The following is a 6,723-nucleotide window of genomic DNA, read 5'->3' as shown; positions in this document are numbered from 1 at the left end:
GTCAGTTAGATGAATTATGACAAGTGTTGCCATTTAAATGCAAACTTTGCTGAATTTATTCAAGTTTGGTTATTTGCTGCAATGCTCATACAGTTAAAGGAGGAACTATTTGTGTGGGATATTTGTGTTTTTCATTGCACTTGCATTATGACATTTGCTTCAGTGGAATTCCTTTCTTTTTTAAAACAAAAAGTTTGAAGATTGTCTATTTAAATTCAAGCTATAAAGCTACGTTCTTCTTTGGATAAAGTTAGTAAATATTTGTCTGCTGAGAGGAGGAAAAATGCTTTTTTCTAGTCTTACGTTTTTTAAAGTTGTATTTATTTAAGCAACATTTGTCTGTTAAATTGCATGTATTTTAAGCAAGACACTTTGTAAGTCTGTAAGAGCTTCTACTTCCAGCTCAGTTGTTGTTTGTTATTGGATGTTGTAGGAACTCTCTAAGCATTCTTGATATCTAGAGATTTAAACATGGTCTGGAGGGAAAAAAAACAACAAACACACAAACAAAAAAAGCCTCCTGTAGCTTAGATGCCTGGACTGACCTTTCCAATTTCTCATTTATTTTGCATACATTATTTTACTAACCCCATCAGAGAAGGCAGCAGTAGAAGTCTAAAATCTACTCACCAAAGAAGGCATTTGTTCTGGAAAACAAACCATGAAGTGGTATGTGCCAGTGTAGAATGGTCACAGTCTAATGGAGACACTCCAGGTTTATTTCAGAGTAACTGAGGGCAGAATCTGACCCTAGTGTTCTGTTCAGATCCTTTTAAATTCTTATTCATTTCATTCCTGTTCCTTACCATAGCAGACATATATTTCTGGGCATTTAATTTAAATGACACCTGGGTAGATGAGGTCTGGTTTGCTATTTGTGGATATTGTATATCATGTGGCAAGGATTAGATGATAAATAATAGTGTTTGTGTGAGTGCATTTATGTGTGTTTATAATTAAAATACATTTGAAATAACTAAAAATATTGCATTATTTATGCACTCCATGCTATGGGTAAGTTGGCTGCTGTCTTATCCTTCAGCCATAGCTGACTTTCTTTTGTGCTCTATGTATATAGGACCCAGGCCTATTTGTGAAGGTTGAAGTTAATTGTGTTCTGGGCAGATGCCAATGGTGCACCAACAGAAATCCAATTGTGTGAAGTAATAGGAGGTCTTTCAAGGTGCTTTTTTTGTCATAAAGTATGTTAATCCTGTAGGAACCGGTTCAATAATCACGCCAAAACTAGCTGTATTACAGTATTATGCCATTATTTAACCTGTACCATAGAGAGTGGGTCCTAGCTCTTTCATGGACATAGATTCTGTTGTGGGTATATTTCTTGCATTAGTGAAGTCTTGGAAAGCTATTCTAGATGACTTTGTACGGTATTAGAGGTTGTGAAAAATATTCTTGTAAACATGGATATTGGTTGAGTTAGGTTTTTAATATGTCCCTAAAGTAACAAGCCAAGCAAACACTTCTAATAAATGACATACGAGATTATAAAAAGGTAAACAAAGCATATCAGTGTAGAAATCCTACAAAGTGTTTATAAAAGCTATATCTGGGTATATTAATAGATTCACTTTATCCAGCAGTTGATTTCATTGTCTGTTTAATGGCAGAGATCTAGCTAGTAGAGCCTGCAGCCTTTTAACTCCATTACCCACACTTGTTCATGCATACTCCTCCCTATTCGCATGTTTCACTGCTCCATATTATATTTTAACAACCAAGTGTTTTGCAAATTGAATATTTGAGTAGACTGTGTTTAAAAAGGATCAGGTTTTTGTGAAATTTATTGGAAGTTTACCATCTGCCTGCAAAACTTATACAGAAGTTCACTTTAGTTATATGAAAGTTTTCTGAAACATGTTTTGTGTTGGACTATATTTGAGAAACATTTCTGGTGTACTGTTCAAAATAGATGCTTGATTTGGTGTCTCATTCTATACTAGACATATATACTTGTGCTGTGTGAGTGAGGGTGGAAACAAACAAAACCATGCATAATGATATAACCTAGCCATCTGGTTGCCTTTTGTGGCAATACATTTAAAGATAACTGAATTGTCTCAGTATGAGAGTTGGGAGCACTTCAGTGTTGCTTCTCAGAAAAGAGGACAATGTGAAGTAAAAACTTTCCATGTTAACTGTTAGGAAAGAAATTGCATATGAAGATTTGCTTCAGAAAAACAGATGCTACCCATGAGACCTGCTTCACACCACTAGGATCAGCTCTTCTCTTTGAAGTGAACCAAAACTGTGCAAACTCTTCCAGTCTTCAGGAAACTTTGGATCTGGCTCCAGGCTTGGTGGTTTGTACTTCTATTTGAATGCAATACAGCAGTCTAAATGTGCATATGTTGTTGCTCATATGGTAGATAGAGCCAGACCAGGAAATGCTGCACTAGAGACAGGGAAGAAAATAAAGGCTAACAGAGAAGATGGAAATGACTTTGCCATCACATTGTTCATGCTGATGGGCTGTGTCTAGACTGGCCAGTTTTTCCCGGAAAATCAGCCACTTTTCCGGAAAAACTTGCCAGCTGTCTACACTGGCCACTTGAATTTCCGCAAAAGCTCTGACGATCTCATATAAGATTGTCAGTGTTCTTGCAGAAATACTATGCTGCTCCTGTTCAGGCAAAAGTCCTTTTGCACAAAACTTTTGCACAAAAGGGCCAGTGTAGACAGCTCAGATTTGTTTTCCGCAAAAAAGCCCCGATCGCGGAAATGGCGATAGGGGCTTATTTGCAGAAAAGTACGTCTAGATCGGCATGGACGCTTTTCCGCAAAAAGTGCTTTTGCGGAAAAACATCCGTACCAATCTAGACGCTCTGTTCCAAAAATGCTTTTAACGGAAAACTTTTCCGTTAAAAGCATTTCCGGAAAATCATGCCAGTCTAGACGTAGCCATGGTGTACTCTACCCCTCCACCACTCTCTCTGTCTTGCCTAGATAGACTGTAAGATCTCCAGGGCAGGGATTGTCTCTACTGCTCAGTGTGGACAATACCCCTGGACACTTCCATAATTTACTAAATAATAATCACAAGCAGGCAAAAATGCCAGTGAAGACAGTGAGAGGGCAGAGATTGTTATTTTAGGAGTATAGCATCCAGCTGTTAAACAATGAATAAGCCTGAGCATGGTCCCTGTGACAGAAAATACACATTGACATGGATCAGCTTGTTGTTTATTATCTGTTTTGCCATTTCTAATCAAGGACCAGGACTGCATTGAGGTAGGCATGGTTCAAATACAGAACAAAGATGATCTCTGTCCCATGGAACTTACCATCTAAGTTTAAGAAGATATATTAGATGGCAGGACTAGAGATGGGCCAAACCAAAAACCCAGATCCAACCTTCCATGAATTTTGGAAATTTGAATTCAGAACAGATATGCCTGCCTCTCTGCTAAATCTAGAATCTGCTAAACCAGGATGATCCCAAATCCACCTCCCTAAATTTGGAGAAGCTTGGATATGGAATCCTAAAATTAATGCCTACATTAAGCCGGTAAGATTTTAAATTAAACTGTCTTAACAGTAACACTACATCGAGTAGAATGGCAATAATTTAAAATGTATTATGAAGCCACCACATGGCTTTTGATACGTACAGATAATAAGGTTTAATATAGGGGAAGTGGCTGTTGGGCGTTTGAGTTATCTGCCTTTTTTATTGCTATAAAGAAAATGACCAAATATAGAAGTATTAAAAGGAAGAATCCAAAGTTAGGGTATAGTCTCACTGCATACTGGAATTTATGCTCATAAACTGTTATAAGAACACATCCCTTTAACTGCTTTACAAAGTAAAATCACAGTATAAAGTGGAATAACGGGCAAGGAGAGATTCAAAGATAAAATGTTAAGTGGCAAAGAAGAGAACAAACAGTGCAAGAGACTACTGAACTACATTGGAAGTATATGAAGGTAAATTACTCATTTAGGATTTCTCCCTCCAGGACACAAACAAAACCATGAAATGTTCCACATCTGCATGATACTATCATCTTCTTTATTTAAGGGGCATGGATAATTGAAATAAAGTTGAAAGGTTTAACATTCACCAGATGAAATGTCAGAAAAAAGGCACCTTTTTGAAAGGTGTCTTCTCCTTCATGATCCAAACATTCATACAAAGTTATCACCTATGTAAAACAGTAGTGAAGACACTTTCTAGATTACTTACTAGTTAGGGTATAAGTGCTTCATCCTACATCCCATAGAAATTACCTTCCCACATCTGACCAGTGGTTCATCTAGATCATTACTATCTTTTCTCTGATAGCTGTGAGTGCCAGATGCTTCAACGAAGAAACTCAGTATTGTTGTGCTATAGAGTAATCAATATGTTGGCAAAGTTTCTCCCTAACACCCATCAGTCTGCCATCCAGGACTGTCCTAGCCCCAAGCCTCCCACCCTGTAGTTGCCCTTTGGGAAGAGCAGGGGAGGGATGAAACCCCCCATCCCCAGATTCATACAGGGACATTGCTGGCTGTTCTCCTTCATTAGGAAATGAGAGGAAAATGAACCGTTTGCTGCATTCCTCACTCTGGCTGGAGAGCACAGGAGGCAGATGTACCTGTACCTGCCCCAGACAGGGGACATGCACCCCTCCCCTGGCTATGCCAGCTGGAGCTGCAGTGGCCATGGAGAGGTGCTTCTCACCTGTCCTGTTCCATTCCCTCTGGGGTACCTGGCATTGGCCACAATGGGAAAACAGGATACTGGGCTATATGGTCCTTTGGTCTTACCTCTTATGGCCATTCTTCTGTTCTTAAGAAGCCAGAGTGCAGAGCCAGTAGTGAAGACAATAGTGAAGCTGTGGTCATGGAGGATAAGTGTGATCAGTGGAGTGTGAGAGAGCTGATTGGTGCTAGGTGTCTGGTATCAAAATACCTCATGTTATAGTGGCCCAGACATCTCCATGGTTCTTGAATTATCTGTGATAGAACTAGCATAAAGAAAATAACTCCAATGGCAAACTTTTAGTTTGCTCAGACTCTAGCACAAGGAATTTTTTAAAAAAGCTTACCCCACTTCGGTGCAGGATGGAAAGAGATTCTACCAATCCTCTGCCATTGAGGAAGCACAGTCACACCCTGCAGATTTCTTGCAGATGGTAAACGCAAACTGTCTCCACTCCACTCTGGAACCCAGTACTTCAAGCTGCAAAGAACTTTGCCTTATTCCACAAAGATGGCCTCATGGGACACTGGGAACAGCAAGATGAAAAGACAGCTCAACACACAATACACTCCCTTCCAAGAATTTGGCTCATCCACACCCAAACAGTAGTACTAGAAGTAGTAATGGTGGTCAAGGTTAGCACCTGCTACTGTAATCCCTGCCATTCCTTGCTAGTGAAAGAGTTAAAAATATTTGGGATTCCTAATAGAGAAGTAAATTGCTTGCTTGGAAGAGGGAAAATTATCTCCAAACCCACTGCTTGCAACAATGTTTAGCATTATACTCATATTAAAGAAGCCATCAGTCAGTGCTAAAATCCCCAGAAAGTACCAACCCCTCTTTCTAAGCAAACTGATTCAGAAAAAAACAATGAGAAATCTTCAGCACCACCTGTCAATGGTCAGCATTCTGGATCCTCATTAGGTGGCAGGCCAGTGTGGAGGACACAGATAGCTCCTGTTGAATGGATGGATGACTTCTTGTCCACAGATTTGGGACATATGTGCATACTTGTCCTGATAGGTCCCTCTGAAGTGTTGGCTAATTGGTTGATCACCAAATACTTCTGACCCATGTCCAAGAGGCTGAAAGGATTAACATAAATTAGTTCAAGTAGTGCAGTTTGGCCTGTCAAACCAAATTTGAGTGAGTAATGGCTTCACCACTTCTCAGAAGTTGGATTAAGACTACCACAAGAAGTTAGGTTTGCTATTAATTTCATCACTCTTGGAGCTATTACCATCATTTTTAAATTTATTTATTTAAAAACCTACACTCAAAGCAAACTAAGTAACTCCTCCCAATTCAAAGAGGAAAAGGAGGGAGGAAAGAGAATCTTTTAATTTTATTATTAATAATAAATACACAGATACTACAGTGACAGAAGTAGGATAAAAACCTAGTGCAGTGGCTACTCATTCCCTAAGGGTGTGTCTAAACAGCACCCTTATCTCAGAATAATTTGCGCGACACAAATCACGTAGCTTATTTCAAATGTATTTCGAAATAATGTGCTCTTTTTAGACATCCCTTAACCCTTATGGAATGAGGGTTACAGGGATGCTGGAATAGTGTGCCCATTATTTTGAAATCTATTTCAGCATAACGGGTGCACGTAAAAGATGCGGAATAGCTATTTCAGGATACCTCTGGTATCCTGAAATAGCTCCACTGTCTAGATGTACCCTGAAAAAGTGAAGGAAGATCCTCTCTTTTGTTCTAAAGAGATGTTGGTTGGATTATGAAAGATAATTACTATGTTATTGATATTCAAACCCAAGCAGGATCCATGGCAGTTCATGTATGTAAAAGCATGACTAGTATGGGAAAATGCTGGTGTTTCAGTATTCCTGAATACATAAGAAATCCATATCTCCAGAAGTCTTCTTTTCAGTTTATCAATACACCCCTTAAATACATACATTGTGCCCCATGAGGCAATTACCACCCTTTGATAATACCGTGCAGAGGAGAACAGGAGTAATTTAAACTGGGCCTGTTTTATTTTCCTCACTTCT

The 6,723-nt window shown here is 39.0% G+C and overlaps 1 long non-coding RNA gene across 1 annotated transcript; it reads right to left on the bottom strand.

Moving 5' to 3' along the window:
• Nucleotides 1-1,050: 1,050 nt before the first annotated feature.
• Nucleotides 1,051-5,462, bottom strand: LOC142830306 (uncharacterized). The gene is made up of 3 exons (XR_012905465.1): nucleotides 5,052-5,462; nucleotides 4,771-4,959; nucleotides 1,051-2,413 (listed from the first exon to the last, which is right to left on the bottom strand). It is a non-coding gene; the product is annotated as an uncharacterized LOC142830306 (long non-coding RNA).
• Between the last annotated feature and the right edge of the window lie 1,261 nt (nucleotides 5,463-6,723).

The sequence above is a fragment of the Pelodiscus sinensis genome, chromosome 7 (assembly GCF_049634645.1).
Source record: "Pelodiscus sinensis isolate JC-2024 chromosome 7, ASM4963464v1, whole genome shotgun sequence".
Classification (NCBI taxonomy): domain Eukaryota; kingdom Metazoa; phylum Chordata; order Testudines; family Trionychidae; genus Pelodiscus; species Pelodiscus sinensis.
Note: the sequence above shows the minus strand (reverse complement) of the source record. Positions and strands in the feature narration are given on the sequence as shown.